The sequence below is a fragment of the Acipenser ruthenus genome, chromosome 14 (genome assembly GCF_902713425.1).
Source record: "Acipenser ruthenus chromosome 14, fAciRut3.2 maternal haplotype, whole genome shotgun sequence".
Taxonomy (NCBI): domain Eukaryota; kingdom Metazoa; phylum Chordata; class Actinopteri; order Acipenseriformes; family Acipenseridae; genus Acipenser; species Acipenser ruthenus.
The window spans coordinates 39530726-39549648 of record NC_081202.1 but is presented as its reverse complement, the minus strand read 5'-3'; positions in this window follow the sequence as shown (position 1 = coordinate 39549648).

Here is an 18923-nt window from a genome sequence, read left to right as displayed (position 1 = left end):
ACACAATTTTTTGATGATCAAAACTACCCAAATTTAGACACCTCCTTTTCTGAAAAAGTGGACAGGTCCGGACCTGTTGAAAAAAATAAATTTTGGCCAATTTTATTTCTTCATAATTTCGATGCCCGAGCTTTAGAAATAGCTTACAGGTTAACATGTCAAGAAAACACAATTTTTTGATGATCAAAACTACCCAAATTTAGACACCTACTTTTCTGAAAAAGTGGACAGGTCCGGACCTGTTGAAAAAAATAAAATTTTGGCCAATTTTATTTCTTCATAATTTCGATGCCCGAGCTTTAGAAATAGCTTACAGGTTAACATGTCAAGAAAACACAATTTTTTGATGATCAAAACTACCCAAATTTAGACACCTACTTTTCTGAAAAAGTGGACAGGTCCGGACCTGTTGAAAAAAATAAAATTTTGGCCAATTTTATTTCTTCATAATTTCGATGCCCGAGCTTTAGAAATAGCTTACAGGTTAACATGTCAAGAAAACACAATTTTTTGATGATCAAAACTACCCAAATTTAGACACCTCCTTTTCTGAAAAAGTGGACAGGTCCGGACCTGTTGAAAAAAAATAAATTTTGGCCAATTTGATTTCTTCAAAATTTCGATGCCCAAGCTTTAGAAATAGCTTACAGGTTAACATGTCAAGAAAACACAATTTTTTGATGATCAAAACTACCCAAATTTAGACACCTACTTTTCTGAAAAAGTGGACAGGTCCGGACCTTTTGAAAAAAATAAATTTTGGCCAATTTTATTTCTTCATAATTTCGATGCCCGAGCTTTAGAAATAGCTTACAGGTTAACATGTCAAGAAAACACAATTTTTGATGATCAAAACTACCCAAATTTAGACACCTCCTTTTCTGAAAAAGTGGACAGGTCCGGACCTGTTGAAAAAAATAAAATTTTGGCCTATTTTATTTCTTCATAATTTCGATGCCCGAGCTTTAGAAATAGCTTACAGGTTAACATGTCAAGAAAACACTATTTTTTGATGATCAAAACTACCCAAATTTAGACACCTACTTTTCTGAAAAAGTGGACAGGTCCGGACCTGTTGAAAAAAATAAAATTTTGGCCAATTTTATTTCTTCATAATTTCGATGCCCGAGCTTTAGAAATAGCTTACAGGTTAACATGTCAAGAAAACACAATTTTTGATGATCAAAACTACCCAAATTTAGACACCTCCTTTTCTGAAAAAGTGGACAGGTCCGGACCTGTTGAAAAAAAATAAATTTTGGCCAATTTTATTTCTTCATAATTTCGATGCCCGAGCTTTAGAAATAGCTTACAGGTTAACATGTCAAGAAAACACAATTTTTTGATGATCAAAACTACCCAAATTTAGACACCTACTTTTCTGAAAAAGTGGACAGGTCCGGACCTGTTGAAAAAAAATAAATTTTGGCCAATTTGATTTCTTCAAAATTTCGATGCCCAAGCTTTAGAAATAGCTTACAGGTTAACATGTCAAGAAAACACAATTTTTTGATGATCAAAACTACCCAAATTTAGACACCTACTTTTCTGAAAAAGTGGACAGGTCCGGACCTTTTGAAAAAAATAAATTTTGGCCAATTTTATTTCTTCATAATTTCGATGCCCGAGCTTTAGAAATAGCTTACAGGTTAACATGTCAAGAAAACACAATTTTTGATGATCAAAACTACCCAAATTTAGACACCTCCTTTTCTGAAAAAGTGGACAGGTCCGGACCTGTTGAAAAAAAATAAATTTTGGCCAATTTTATTTCTTCATAATTTCGATGCCCGAGCTTTAGAAATAGCTTACAGGTTAACATGTCAAGAAAACACAATTTTTTGATGATCAAAACTACCCAAATTTAGACACCTACTTTTCTGAAAAAGTGGACAGGTCCGGACCTGTTGAAAAAAAATAAATTTTGGCCAATTTTATTTCTTCATAATTTCGATGCCCGAGCTTTAGAAATAGCTTACAGGTTAACATGTCAAGAAAACACAATGTTTTGATGATCAAAACTACCCAAATTTAGACACCTACTTTTCTGAAAAAGTGGACAGGTCCGGACCTTTTGAAAAAAATAAATTTTGGCCAATTTTATTTCTTCATAATTTCGATGCCCGAGCTTTAGAAATAGCTTACAGGTTAACATGTCAAGAAAACACAATTTTTGATGATCAAAACTACCCAAATTTAGACACCTCCTTTTCTGAAAAAGTGGACAGGTCCGGACCTGTTGAAAAAAATAAAATTTTGGCCAATTTTATTTCTTCATAATTTCGATGCCCGAGCTTTAGAAATAGCTTACAGGTTAACATGTCAAGAAAACACAATTTTTTGATGATCAAAACTACCCAAATTTAGACACCTACTTTTCTGAAAAAGTGGACAGGTCCGGAGCTGTTGAAAAAAAATAAATTTTGGCCAATTTTATTTCTTCATAATTTCGATGCCCGAGCTTTAGAAATAGCTTACAGGTTAACATGTCAAGAAAACACAATTTTTTGATGATCAAAACTACCCAAATTTAGACACCTCCTTTTCTGAAAAAGTGGACAGGTCCGGACCGTTGAAAAAAAATAAATTTTGGCCAATTTTATTTCTTCATAATTTCGATGCCCGAGCTTTAGAAATAGCTTACAGGTTAACATGTCAAGAAAACACAATTTTTTGATGATCAAAACTACCCAAATTTAGACACCTCCTTTTCTGAAAAAGTGGACAGGTCCGGACCTGTTGAAAAAAAATAAATTTTGGCCAATTTTATTTCTTCATAATTTCGATGCCCGAGCTTTAGAAATAGCTTACAGGTTAACATGTCAAGAAAACACAATTTTTTGATGATCAAAACTACCCAAATTTAGACACCTACTTTTCTGAAAAAGTGGACAGGTCCGGACCTGTTGAAAAAAAATAAATTTTGGCCAATTTTATTTCTTCATAATTTCGATGCCCGAGCTTTAGAAATAGCTTACAGGTTAACATGTCAAGAAAACACAATGTTTTGATGATCAAAACTACCCAAATTTAGACACCTACTTTTCTGAAAAAGTGGACAGGTCCGGACCTTTTGAAAAAAATAAATTTTGGCCAATTTTATTTCTTCATAATTTCGATGCCCGAGCTTTAGAAATAGCTTACAGGTTAACATGTCAAGAAAACACAATTTTTGATGATCAAAACTACCCAAATTTAGACACCTCCTTTTCTGAAAAAGTGGACAGGTCCGGACCTGTTGAAAAAAATAAAATTTTGGCCAATTTTATTTCTTCATAATTTCGATGCCCGAGCTTTAGAAATAGCTTACAGGTTAACATGTCAAGAAAACACAATTTTTTGATGATCAAAACTACCCAAATTTAGACACCTACTTTTCTGAAAAAGTGGACAGGTCCGGAGCTGTTGAAAAAAAATAAATTTTGGCCAATTTTATTTCTTCATAATTTCGATGCCCGAGCTTTAGAAATAGCTTACAGGTTAACATGTCAAGAAAACACAATTTTTTGATGATCAAAACTACCCAAATTTAGACACCTCCTTTTCTGAAAAAGTGGACAGGTCCGGACCGTTGAAAAAAAATAAATTTTGGCCAATTTTATTTCTTCATAATTTCGATGCCCGAGCTTTAGAAATAGCTTACAGGTTAACATGTCAAGAAAACACAATTTTTTGATGATCAAAACTACCCAAATTTAGACACCTCCTTTTCTGAAAAAGTGGACAGGTCCGGACCTGTTGAAAAAAAATAAATTTTGGCCAATTTTATTTCTTCATAATTTCGATGCCCGAGCTTTAGAAATAGCTTACAGGTTAACATGTCAAGAAAACACAATTTTTTGATGATCAAAACTACCCAAATTTAGACACCTCCTTTTCTGAAAAAGTGGACAGGTCCGGACCTGTTGAAAAAAAATAAATTTTGGCCAATTTGATTTCTTCAAAATTTCGATGCCCAAGCTTTAGAAATAGCTTACAGGTTAACATGTCAAGAAAACACAATTTTTTGATGATCAAAACTACCCAAATTTAGACACCTACTTTTCTGAAAAAGTGGACAGGTCCGGACCTTTTGAAAAAAATAAATTTTGGCCAATTTTATTTCTTCATAATTTCGATGCCCGAGCTTTAGAAATAGCTTACAGGTTAACATGTCAAGAAAACACAATTTTTGATGATCAAAACTACCCAAATTTAGACACCTCCTTTTCTGAAAAAGTGGACAGGTCCGGACCTGTTGAAAAAAAATAAATTTTGGCCAATTTTATTTCTTCATAATTTCGATGCCCGAGCTTTAGAAATAGCTTACAGGTTAACATGTCAAGAAAACACAATTTTTTGATGATCAAAACTACCCAAATTTAGACACCTACTTTTCTGAAAAAGTGGACAGGTCCGGACCTGTTGAAAAAAAATAAATTTTGGCCAATTTTATTTCTTCATAATTTCGATGCCCGAGCTTTAGAAATAGCTTACAGGTTAACATGTCAAGAAAACACAATGTTTTGATGATCAAAACTACCCAAATTTAGACACCTCCTTTTCTGAAAAAGTGGACAGGTCCGGACCTGTTGAAAAAAATAAATTTTGGCCAATTTTATTTCTTCATAATTTCGATGCCCGAGCTTTAGAAATAGCTTACAGGTTAACATGTCAAGAAAACACAATTTTTTGATGATCAAAACTACCCAAATTTAGACACCTACTTTTCTGAAAAAGTGGACAGGTCCGGAGCTGTTGAAAAAAAATAAATTTTGGCCAATTTTATTTCTTCATAATTTCGATGCCCGAGCTTTAGAAATAGCTTACAGGTTAACATGTCAAGAAAACACAATTTTTTGATGATCAAAACTACCCAAATTTAGACACCTCCTTTTCTGAAAAAGTGGACAGGTCCGGACCTGTTGAAAAAAAATAAATTTTGGCCAATTTTATTTCTTCATAATTTCGATGCCCGAGCTTTAGAAATAGCTTACAGGTTAACATGTCAAGAAAACACAATTTTTTGATGATCAAAACTACCCAAATTTAGACACCTCCTTTTCTGAAAAAGTGGACAGGTCCGGACCTGTTGAAAAAAATTAAATTTTGGCCAATTTTATTTCTTCATAATTTCGATGCCCGAGCTTTAGAAATAGCTTACAGGTTAACATGTCAAGAAAACACAATTTTTTGATGATCAAAACTACCCAAATTTAGACACCTCCTTTTCTGAAAAAGTGGACAGGTCCGGACCTGTTGAAAAAAATTAAATTTTGGCCAATTTTATTTCTTCATAATTTCGATGCCCGAGCTTTAGAAATAGCTTACAGGTTAACATGTCAAGAAAACACAATTTTTTGATGATCAAAACTACCCAAATTTAGACACCTCCTTTTCTGAAAAAGTGGACAGGTCCGGACCTGTTGAAAAAAAATAAATTTTGGCCAATTTTATTTCTTCATAATTTCGAGGCCCGAGCTTTAGAAATAGCTTACAGGTTAACATGTCAAGAAAACACAATTTTTTGATGATCAAAACTACCCAAATTTAGACACCTCCTTTTCTGAAAAAGTGGACAGGTCCGGACCTGTTGAAAAAAATTAAATTTTGGCCAATTTTATTTCTTCATAATTTCGATGCCCGAGCTTTAGAAATAGCTTACAGGTTAACATGTCAAGAAAACACAATTTTTTGATGATCAAAACTACCCAAATTTAGACACCTCCTTTTCTGAAAAAGTGGACAGGTCCGGACCTGTTGAAAAAAATTAAATTTTGGCCAATTTTATTTCTTCATAATTTCGATGCCCGAGCTTTAGAAATAGCTTACAGGTTAACATGTCAAGAAAACACAATTTTTTGATGATCAAAACTACCCAAATTTAGACACCTACTTTTCTGAAAAAGTGGACAGGTCCGGACCTGTTGAAAAAAATAAAATTTTGGCCAATTTTATTTCTTCATAATTTCGATGCCCGAGCTTTAGAAATAGCTTACAGGTTAACATGTCAAGAAAACACAATTTTTTGATGATCAAAACTACCCAAATTTAGACACCTCCTTTTCTGAAAAAGTGGACAGGTCCGGACCTGTTGAAAAAAATTAAATTTTGGCCAATTTTATTTCTTCATAATTTCGATGCCCGAGCTTTAGAAATAGCTTACAGGTTAACATGTCAAGAAAACACAATTTTTTGATGATCAAAACTACCCAAATTTAGACACCTCCTTTTCTGAAAAAGTGGACAGGTCCGGACCTGTTAAAAAAAAATAAATTTTGGCCAATTTTATTTCTTCATAATTTCGATGCCCGAGCTTTAGAAATAGCTTACAGGTTAACATGTCAAGAAAACACAATTTTTTGATGATCAAAACTACCCAAATTTAGACACCTCCTTTTCTGAAAAAGTGGACAGGTCCGGACCTGTTGAAAAAAAATAAATTTTGGCCAATTTTATTTCTTCATAATTTCGATGCCCGAGCTTTAGAAATAGCTTACAGGTTAACATGTCAAGAAAACACAATTTTTTGATGATCAAAACTACCCAAATTTAGACACCTCCTTTTCTGAAAAAGTGGACAGGTCCGGACCTGTTGAAAAAAATAAAATTTTGGCCAATTTTATTTCTTCATAATTTCGATGCCCAAGCTTTAGAAATAGCTTACAGGTTAACATGTCAAGAAAACACAATTTTTTGATGATCAAAACTACCCAAATTTAGACACCTCCTTTTCTGAAAAAGTGGACAGGTCCGGAGCTGTTGAAAAAAAATAAATTTTGGCCAATTTTATTTCTTCATAATTTCGATGCCCGAGCTTTAGAAATAGCTTACAGGTTAACATGTCAAGAAAACACAATTTTTTGATGATCAAAACTACCCAAATTTAGACACCTCCTTTTCTGAAAAAGTGGACAGGTCCGGACCTGTTGAAAAAAATAAAATTTTGGCCAATTTTATTTCTTCATAATTTCGATGCCCGAGCTTTAGAAATAGCTTACAGGTTAACATGTCAAGAAAACACAATTTTTTGATGATCAAAACTACCCAAATTTAGACACCTCCTTTTCTGAAAAAGTGGACAGGTCCGGACCTTTTGAAAAAAATAAATTTTGGCCAATTTTATTTCTTCATAATTTCGATGCCCGAGCTTTAGAAATAGCTTACAGGTTAACATGTCAAGAAAACACAATTTTTTGATGATCAAAACTACCCAAATTTAGACACCTCCTTTTCTGAAAAGTGGACAGGTCCGGACCTGTTGAAAAAAAATAAATTTTGGCCAATTTTATTTCTTCATAATATCGATGCCCGAGCTTTAGAAATAGCTTACAGGTTAACATGTCAAGAAAACACAATTTTTTGATGATCAAAACTACCCAAATTTAGACACCTCCTTTTCTGAAAAAGTGGACAGGTCCGGACCTGTTGAAAAAAATTAAATTTTGGCCAATTTTATTTCTTCATAATTTCGATGCCCGAGCTTTAGAAATAGCTTACAGGTTAACATGTCAAGAAAACACAATTTTTTGATGATCAAAACTACCCAAATTTAGACACCTCCTTTTCTGAAAAAGTGGACAGGTCCGGAGCTGTTGAAAAAAATTAAATTTTGGCCAATTTTATTTCTTCATAATTTCGATGCCCGAGCTTTAGAAATAGCTTACAGGTTAACATGTCAAGAAAACACAATTTTTTGATGATCAAAACTACCCAAATTTAGACACCTCCTTTTCTGAAAAAGTGGACAGGTCCAGACCTGTTGAAAAAAATTAAATTTTGGCCAATTTTATTTCTTCATAATTTCGATGCCCGAGCTTTAGAAATAGCTTACAGGTTAACATGTCAAGAAAACACAATTTTTTGATGATCAAAACTACCCAAATTTAGACACCTACTTTTCTGAAAAAGTGGACAGGTCCGGACCTGTTGAAAAAAAATAAATTTTGGCCAATTTTATTTCTTCATAATTTCGATGCCCGAGCTTTAGAAATAGCTTACAGGTTAACATGTCAAGAAAACACAATTTTTTGATGATCAAAACTACCCAAATTTAGACACCTCCTTTTCTGAAAAAGTGGACAGGTCCGGACCTGTTGAAAAAAATTAAATTTTGGCCAATTTTATTTCTTCATAATTTCGATGCCCGAGCTTTAGAAATAGCTTACAGGTTAACATGTCAAGAAAACACAATTTTTTGATGATCAAAACTACCCAAATTTAGACACCTACTTTTCTGAAAAAGTGGACAGGTCCGGACCTGTTGAAAAAAATTAAATTTTGGCCAATTTTATTTCTTCATAATTTCGATGCCCGAGCTTTAGAAATAGCTTACAGGTTAACATGTCAAGAAAACACAATTTTTTGATGATCAAAACTACCCAAATTTAGACACCTCCTTTTCTGAAAAAGTGGACAGGTCCGGACCTGTTGAAAAAAATTAAATTTTGGCCAATTTTATTTCTTCATAATTTCGATGCCCGAGCTTTAGAAATAGCTTACAGGTTAACATGTCAAGAAAACACAATTTTTTGATGATCAAAACTACCCAAATTTAGACACCTACTTTTCTGAAAAAGTGGACAGGTCCGGACCTGTTGAAAAAAATTAAATTTTGGCCAATTTTATTTCTTCATAATTTCGATGCCCGAGCTTTAGAAATAGCTTACAGGTTAACATGTCAAGAAAACACAATTTTTTGATGATCAAAACTACCCAAATTTAGACACCTACTTTTCTGAAAAAGTGGACAGGTCCGGACCTGTTGAAAAAAATTAAATTTTGGCCAATTTTATTTCTTCATAATTTCGATGCCCGAGCTTTAGAAATAGCTTACAGGTTAACATGTCAAGAAAACACAATTTTTTGATGATCAAAACTACCCAAATTTAGACACCTCCTTTTCTGAAAAAGTGGACAGGTCCGGACCTGTTGAAAAAAATTAAATTTTGGCCAATTTTATTTCTTCATAATTTCGATGCCCGAGCTTTAGAAATAGCTTACAGGTTAACATGTCAAGAAAACACAATTTTTTGATGATCAAAACTACCCAAATTTAGACACCTCCTTTTCTGAAAAAGTGGACAGGTCCGGACCTGTTGAAAAAAATTAAATTTTGGCCAATTTTATTTCTTCATAATTTCGATGCCCGAGCTTTAGAAATAGCTTACAGGTTAACATGTCAAGAAAACACAATTTTTTGATGATCAAAACTACCCAAATTTAGACACCTACTTTTCTGAAAAAGTGGACAGGTCCGGACCTGTTGAAAAAAATTAAATTTTGGCCAATTTTATTTCTTCATAATTTCGATGCCCGAGCTTTAGAAATAGCTTACAGGTTAACATGTCAAGAAAACACAATTTTTTGATGATCAAAACTACCCAAATTTAGACACCTACTTTTCTGAAAAAGTGGACAGGTCCGGACCTGTTGAAAAAAATTAAATTTTGGCCAATTTTATTTCTTCATAATTTCGATGCCCGAGCTTTAGAAATAGCTTACAGGTTAACATGTCAAGAAAACACAATTTTTTGATGATCAAAACTACCCAAATTTAGACACCTCCTTTTCTGAAAAAGTGGACAGGTCCGGACCTGTTGAAAAAAATTAAATTTTGGCCAATTTTATTTCTTCATAATTTCGATGCCCGAGCTTTAGAAATAGCTTACAGGTTAACATGTCAAGAAAACACAATTTTTTGATGATCAAAACTACCCAAATTTAGACACCTCCTTTTCTGAAAAAGTGGACAGGTCCGGACCTGTTGAAAAAAATTAAATTTTGGCCAATTTTATTTCTTCATAATTTCGATGCCCGAGCTTTAGAAATAGCTTACAGGTTAACATGTCAAGAAAACACAATTTTTTGATGATCAAAACTACCCAAATTTAGACACCTACTTTTCTGAAAAAGTGGACAGGTCCGGACCTGTTGAAAAAAATTAAATTTTGGCCAATTTTATTTCTTCATAATTTCGATGCCCGAGCTTTAGAAATAGCTTACAGGTTAACATGTCAAGAAAACACAATTTTTTGATGATCAAAACTACCCAAATTTAGACACCTACTTTTCTGAAAAAGTGGACAGGTCCGGACCTGTTGAAAAAAATTAAATTTTGGCCAATTTTATTTCTTCATAATTTCGATGCCCGAGCTTTAGAAATAGCTTACAGGTTAACATGTCAAGAAAACACAATTTTTTGATGATCAAAACTACCCAAATTTAGACACCTCCTTTTCTGAAAAAGTGGACAGGTCCGGACCTGTTGAAAAAAATTAAATTTTGGCCAATTTTATTTCTTCATAATTTCGATGCCCGAGCTTTAGAAATAGCTTACAGGTTAACATGTCAAGAAAACACAATTTTTTGATGATCAAAACTACCCAAATTTAGACACCTCCTTTTCTGAAAAAGTGGACAGGTCCGGACCTGTTGAAAAAAATTAAATTTTGGCCAATTTTATTTCTTCATAATTTCGATGCCCGAGCTTTAGAAATAGCTTACAGGTTAACATGTCAAGAAAACACAATTTTTTGATGATCAAAACTACCCAAATTTAGACACCTACTTTTCTGAAAAAGTGGACAGGTCCGGACCTGTTGAAAAAAATTAAATTTTGGCCAATTTTATTTCTTCATAATTTCGATGCCCGAGCTTTAGAAATAGCTTACAGGTTAACATGTCAAGAAAACACAATTTTTTGATGATCAAAACTACCCAAATTTAGACACCTACTTTTCTGAAAAAGTGGACAGGTCCGGACCTGTTGAAAAAAATTAAATTTTGGCCAATTTTATTTCTTCATAATTTCGATGCCCGAGCTTTAGAAATAGCTTACAGGTTAACATGTCAAGAAAACACAATTTTTTGATGATCAAAACTACCCAAATTTAGACACCTCCTTTTCTGAAAAAGTGGACAGGTCCGGACCTGTTGAAAAAAATTAAATTTTGGCCAATTTTATTTCTTCATAATTTCGATGCCCGAGCTTTAGAAATAGCTTACAGGTTAACATGTCAAGAAAACACAATTTTTTGATGATCAAAACTACCCAAATTTAGACACCTCCTTTTCTGAAAAAGTGGACAGGTCTGGACCTTTTGAAAAAAATAAATTTTGGCCAATTTTATTTCTTCATAATTTCGATGCCCGAGCTTTAGAAATAGCTTACAGGTTAACATGTCAAGAAAACACCATTTTTTGATGATCAAAACTACCCAAATTTAGACACCTACTTTTCTGAAAAAGTGGACAGGTCCGGACCTGTTGAAAAAAATTAAATTTTGGCCAATTTTATTTCTTCATAATTTCGATGCCCGAGCTTTAGAAATAGCTTACAGGTTAACATGTCAAGAAAACACAATTTTTTGATGATCAAAACTACCCAAATTTAGACACCTCCTTTTCTGAAAAAGTGGACAGGTCCGGACCTGTTGAAAAAAAATAAATTTTGGCCAATTTTATTTCTTCATAATTTCGATGCCCGAGCTTTAGAAATTGCTTACAGGTTAACATGTCAAGAAAACACATTTTTTTGATGATCAAAACTACCCAAATTTAGACACCTCCTTTTCTGAAAAAGTGGACAGGTCCGGACCTGTTGAAAAAAATTAAATTTTGGCCAATTTTATTTCTTCATAATTTCGATGCCCGAGCTTTAGAAATAGCTTACAGGTTAACATGTCAAGAAAACACAATTTTTTGATGATCAAAACTACCCAAATTTAGACACCTCCTTTTCTGAAAAAGTGGACAGGTCCGGACCTGTTGAAAAAAAATAAATTTTGGCCAATTTTATTTCTTCATAATTTCGATGCCCGAGCTTTAGAAATTGCTTACAGGTTAACATGTCAAGAAAACACATTTTTTTGATGATCAAAACTACCCAAATTTAGACACCTCCTTTTCTGAAAAAGTGGACAGGTCCGGACCTGTTGAAAAAAATTAAATTTTGGCCAATTTTATTTCTTCATAATTTCGATGCCCGAGCTTTAGAAATAGCTTACAGGTTAACATGTCAAGAAAACACAATTTTTTGATGATCAAAACTACCCAAATTTAGACACCTCCTTTTCTGAAAAAGTGGACAGGTCCGGACCTGTTGAAAAAAATTAAATTTTGGCCAATTTTATTTCTTCATAATTTCGATGCCCGAGCTTTAGAAATAGCTTACAGGTTAACATGTCAAGAAAACACAATTTTTTGATGATCAAAACTACCCAAATTTAGACACCTCCTTTTCTGAAAAAGTGGACAGGTCCGGACCTGTTGAAAAAAATTAAATTTTGGCCAATTTTATTTCTTCATAATTTCGATGCCCTAGCTTTAGAAATAGCTTACAGGTTAACATGTCAAGAAAACACAATTTTTTGATGATCAAACCTACCCAAATTTAGACACCTCCTTTTCTGAAAAAGTGGACAGGTCCGGACCTGTTGAAAAAAATTAAATTTTGGCCAATTTTATTTCTTCATAATTTCGATGCCCGAGCTTTAGAAATAGCTTACAGGTTAACATGTCAAGAAAACACAATTTTTTGATGATCAAAACTACCCAAATTTAGACACCTCCTTTTCTGAAAAAGTGAACAGGTCCGGACCTGTTGAAAAAAAATAAATTTTGGCCAATTTTATTTCTTCATAATTTCGATGCCCGAGCTTTAGAAATAGCTTACAGGTTAACATGTCAAGAAAACACAATTTTTTGATGATCAAAACTACCCAAATTTAGACACCTCCTTTTCTGAAAAAGTGGACAGGTCCGGACCTGTTGAAAAAAATAAAATTTTGGCCAATTTTATTTCTTCATAATTTCGATGCCCGAGCTTTAGAAATAGCTTACAGGTTAACATGTCAAGAAAACACAATTTTTTGATGATCAAAACTACCCAAATTTAGACACCTCCTTTTCTGAAAAAGTGGACAGGTCCGGACCTGTTGAAAAAAATAAAATTTTGGCCAATTTTATTTCTTCATAATTTCGATGCCCGAGCTTTAGAAATAGCTTACAGGTTAACATGTCAAGAAATCACAATTATTTGATGATCAAAACTACCCAAATTTAGACACCTCCTTTTCTGAAAAAGTGGACAGGTCCGGACCTGTTGAAAAAAATAAAATTTTGGCCAATTTTATTTCTTCATAATTTCGATGCCCGAGCTTTAGAAATAGCTTACAGGTTAACATGTCAAGAAAACACAATTTTTTGATGATCAAAACTACCCAAATTTAGACACCTACTTTTCTGAAAAAGTGGACAGGTCCAGACCTGTTGAAAAAAATTAAATTTTGGCCAATTTTATTTCTTCATAATTTCGATGCCCGAGCTTTAGAAATAGCTTACAGGTTAACATGTCAAGAAAACACAATTTTTTGATGATCAAAACTACCCAAATTTAGACACCTCCTTTTCTGAAAAAGTGGACAGGTTGAAAAAAAATAAATTTTGGCCAATTTTATTTCTTCATAATTTCGATGCCCGAGCTTTAGAAATAGCTTACAGGTTAACATGTCAAGAAAACACAATTTTTTGATGATCAAAACTACCCAAATTTAGACACCTTTTCTGAAAAAGTGGACAGGTCCGGACCTGTTGAAAAAAAATAAATTTTGGCCAATTTTATTTCTTCATAATTTCGATGCCCGAGCTTTAGAAATAGCTTACAGGTTAACATGTCAAGAAAACACAATTTTTTGATGATCAAAACTACCTAAATTTAGACACCTCCTTTTCTGAAAAAGTGGACAGGTCCGGACCTGTTGAAAAAAAATAAATTTTGGCCAATTTTATTTCTTCATAATTTCGATGCCCGAGCTTTAGAAATAGCTTACAGGTTAACATGTCAAGAAAACACAATTTTTTGATGATCAAAACTACCCAAATTTAGACACCTCCTTTTCTGAAAAAGTGGACAGGTCCCGACCTGTTGAAAAAAATTAAATTTTGGCCAATTTTATTTCTTCATAATTTCGATGCCCGAGCTTTAGAAATAGCTTACAGGTTAACATGTCAAGAAAACACAATTTTTTGATGATCAAAACTACCCAAATTTAGACACCTCCTTTTCTGAAAAAGTGGACAGGTCCGGACCTGTTGAAAAAAATAAAATTTTGGCCAATTTTATTTCTTCATAATTTCGATGCCCGAGCTTTAGAAATAGCTTACAGGTTAACATGTCAAGAAAACACAATTTTTTGATGATCAAAACTACCCAAATTTAGACACCTCCTTTTCTGAAAAAGTGGACAGGTCCGGACCTGTTGAAAAAAAATAAATTTTGGCCAATTTTATTTCTTCATAATTTCGATGCCCGAGCTTTAGAAATAGCTTACAGGTTAACATGTCAAGAAAACACAATTTTTTGATGATCAAAACTACCCAAATTTAGACACCTCCTTTTCTGAAAAAGTGGACAGGTCCGGACCTGTTGAAAAAAATAAAATTTTGGCCAATTTTATTTCTTCATAATTTCGATGCCCGAGCTTTAGAAATAGCTTACAGGTTAACATGTCAAGAAAACACAATTTTTTGATGATCAAACCTACCCAAATTTAGACACCTACTTTTCTGAAAAAGTGGACAGGTCCGGACCTGTTGAAAAAAATTAAATTTTGGCCAATTTTATTTCTTCATAATTTCGATGCCCGAGCTTTAGAAATAGCTTACAGGTTAACATGTCAAGAAAACACAATTTTTTGATGATCAAAACTACCCAAATTTAGACACCTCCTTTTCTGAAAAAGTGGACAGGTCCGGACCTGTTGAAAAAAAATAAATTTTGGCCAATTTTATTTCTTCATAATTTCGATGCCCGAGCTTTAGAAATAGCTTACAGGTTAACATGTCAAGAAAACACAATTTTTTGATGATCAAAACTACCCAAATTTAGACACCTACTTTTCTGAAAAAGTGGACAGGTCCGGACCTGTTGAAAAAAATTAAATTTTGGCCAATTTTATTTCTTCATAATTTCGATGCCCGAGCTTTAGAAATAGCTTACAGGTTAACATGTCAAGAAAACACAATTTTTTGATGATCAAACCTACCCAAATTTAGACACCTCCTTTTCTGAAAAAGTGGACAGGTCCGGACCTGTTGAAAAAAATAAAATTTTGGCCAATTTTATTTCTTCATAATTTCGATGCCCGAGCTTTAGAAATAGCTTACAGGTTAACATGTCAAGAAAACACAATTTTTTGATGATCAAAACTACCCAAATTTAGACACCTCCTTTTCTGAAAAAGTGGACAGGTCCGGACCTGTTGAAAAAAATTAAATTTTGGCCAATTTTATTTCTTCATAATTTCGATGCCCGAGCTTTAGAAATAGCTTACAGGTTAACATGTCAAGAAAACACAATTTTTTGATGATCAAAACTACCCAAATTTAGACACCTCCTTTTCTGAAAAAGTGGACAGGTCCGGACCTGTTGAAAAAAATTAAATTTTGGCCAATTTTATTTCTTCATAATTTCGATGCCCGAGCTTTAGAAATAGCTTACAGGTTAACATGTCAAGAAAACACAATTTTTTGATGATCAAACCTACCCAAATTTAGACACCTCCTTTTCTGAAAAAGTGGACAGGTCCGGACCTGTTGAAAAAAATTAAATTTTGGCCAATTTTATTTCTTCATAATTTCGATGCCCGAGCTTTAGAAATAGCTTACAGGTTAACATGTCAAGAAAACACAATTTTTTGATGATCAAAACTACCCAAATTTAGACACCTACTTTTCTGAAAAAGTGGACAGGTCCGGACCTGTTGAAAAAAAATAAATTTTGGCCAATTTTATTTCTTCATAATTTCGATGCCCGAGCTTTAGAAATAGCTTACAGGTTAACATGTCAAGAAAACACAATTTTTTGATGATCAAAACTACCCAAATTTAGACACCTACTTTTCTGAAAAAGTGGACAGGTCCGGACCTGTTGAAAAAAATTAAATTTTGGCCAATTTTATTTCTTCATAATTTCGATGCCCGAGCTTTAGAAATAGCTTACAGGTTAACATGTCAAGAAAACACAATTTTTTGATGATCAAACCTACCCAAATTTAGACACCTCCTTTTCTGAAAAAGTGGACAGGTCCGGACCTGTTGAAAAAAATTAAATTTTGGCCAATTTTATTTCTTCATAATTTCGATGCCCGAGCTTTAGAAATAGCTTACAGGTTAACATGTCAAGAAAACACAATTTTTTGATGATCAAACCTACCCAAATTTAGACACCTCCTTTTCTGAAAAAGTGGACAGGTCCGGACCTGTTGAAAAAAATTAAATTTTGGCCAATTTTATTTCTTCATAATTTCGATGCCCGAGCTTTAGAAATAGCTTACAGGTTAACATGTCAAGAAAACACAATTTTTTGATGATCAAAACTACCCAAATTTAGACACCTCCTTTTCTGAAAAAGTGAACAGGTCCGGACCTGTTGAAAAAAAATAAATTTTGGCCAATTTTATTTCTTCATAATTTCGATGCCCGAGCTTTAGAAATAGCTTACAGGTTAACATGTCAAGAAAACACAATTTTTTGATGATCAAAACTACCCAAATTTAGACACCTACTTTTCTGAAAAAGTGGACAGGTCCGGACCTGTTGAAAAAAATTAAATTTTGGCCAATTTTATTTCTTCATAATTTCGATGCCCGAGCTTTAGAAATAGCTTACAGGTTAACATGTCAAGAAAACACAATTTTTTGATGATCAAAACTACCCAAATTTAGACACCTCCTTTTCTGAAAAAGTGGACAGGTCCGGACCTGTTGAAAAAAAATAAATTTTGGCCAATTTTATTTCTTCATAATTTCGATGCCCGAGCTTTAGAAATAGCTTACAGGTTAACATGTCAAGAAAACACAATTTTTTGATGATCAAAACTACCCAAATTTAGACACCTCCTTTTCTGAAAAAGTGGACAGGTCCGGACCTTTTGAAAAAAATAAATTTTGGCCAATTTTATTTCTTCATAATTTCGATGCCCGAGCTTTAGAAATAGCTTACAGGTTAACATGTCAAGAAAACACAATTTTTTGATGATCAAAACTACCCAAATTTAGACACCTCCTTTTCTGAAAAAGAGGACAGGTCCGGACCTGTTGAAAAAAATAAAATTTTGGCCAATTTTATTTCTTCATAATTTCGATGCCCGAGCTTTAGAAATAGCTTACAGGTTAACATGTCAAGAAAACACAATTTTTTGATGATCAAAACTACCCAAATTTAGACACCTCCTTTTCTGAAAAAGTGGACAGGTCCGGACCTGTTGAAAAAAATTAAATTTTGGCCAATTTTATTTCTTCATAATTTCGATGCCCGAGCTTTAGAAATAGCTTACAGGTTAACATGTCAAGAAAACACAATTTTTTGATGATCAAAACTACCCAAATTTAGACACCTCCTTTTCTGAAAAAGTGGACAGGTCCGGACCTGTTGAAAAAAAATAAATTTTGGCCAATTTTATTTCTTCATAATTTCGATGCCCGAGCTTTAGAAATAGCTTACAGGTTAACATGTCAAGAAAACACAATTTTTTGATGATCAAAACTACCCAAATTTAGACACCTACTTTTCTGAAAAAGGGGACAGGTCCGGACCTGTTGAAAAAAATTAAATTTTGGCCAATTTTATTTCTTCATAATTTCGATGCCCGAGCTTTAGAAATAGCTTACAGGTTAACATGTCAAGAAAACACAATTTTTTGATGATCAAAACTACCTTAGACACCTCCTTTTCTGAAAAAGTGGACAGGTCCGGACCTGTTGAAAAAAAATAAATTTTGGCCAATTTTATTTCTTCATAATTTCGATGCCCGAGCTTTAGAATTAGCTTACAGGTTAACATGTCAAGAAAACACAATTTTTTGATGATCAAAACTACCCAAATTTAGACACCTCCTTTTCTGAAAAAGTGGACAGGTCCGGACCTTTTGAAAAAAATAAATTTTGGCCAATTTTATTTCTTCATAATTTCGATGCCCGAGCTTTAGAAATAGCTTACAGGTTAACATGTCAAGAAAACACAATTTTTTGATGATCAAAACTACCCAAATTTAGACACCTCCTTTTCTGAAAAAGTGGACAGGTCCGGACCTGTTGAAAAAAAATAAATTTTGGCCAATTTTATTTCTTCATAATTTCGATGCCCGAGCTTTAGAAATAGCTTACAGGTTAACATGTCAAGAAAACACAATTTTTTGATGATCAAAACTACCCAAATTTAGACACCTACTTTTCTGAAAAAGTGGACAGGTTCGGACCTGTTGAAAAAAATTAAATTTTGGCCAATTTTATTTCTTCATAATTTCGATGCCCGAGCTTTAGAAATAGCTTACAGGTTAACATGTCAAGAAAACACAATTTTTTGATGATCAAAACTACCCAAATTTAGACACCTCCTTTTCTGAAAAAGTGGACAGGTCCGGACCTGTTGAAAAAAAATAAATTTTGGCCAATTTTATTTCTTCATAATTTCGATGCCCGAGCTTTAGAAATAGCTTACAGGTTAACATGTCAAGAAAACACAATTTTTTGATGATCAAAACTACCCAAATTTAGACACCTACTTTTCTGAAAAAGTGGACAGGTCCGGACCTGTTGAAAAAAATAAAATTTGGGCCAATTTTATTTCTTCATAATTTCGATGCCCGAGCTTTAGAAATAGCTTACAGGTTAACATGTCAAGAAAACACAATTTTTTGATGATCAAAACTACCCAAATTTAGACACCTCCTTTTCTGAAAAAGTGGACAGGTCCGGACCTTTTGAAAAAAATAAATTTTGGCCAATTTTATTTCTTCATAATTTCGATGCCCGAGCTTTAGAAATAGCTTACAGGTTAACATGTCAAGAAAACACAATTTTTTGATGATCAAAACTACCCAAATTTAGACACCTCCTTTTCTGAAAAAGAGGACAGGTCCGGACCTGTTGAAAAAAATAAAA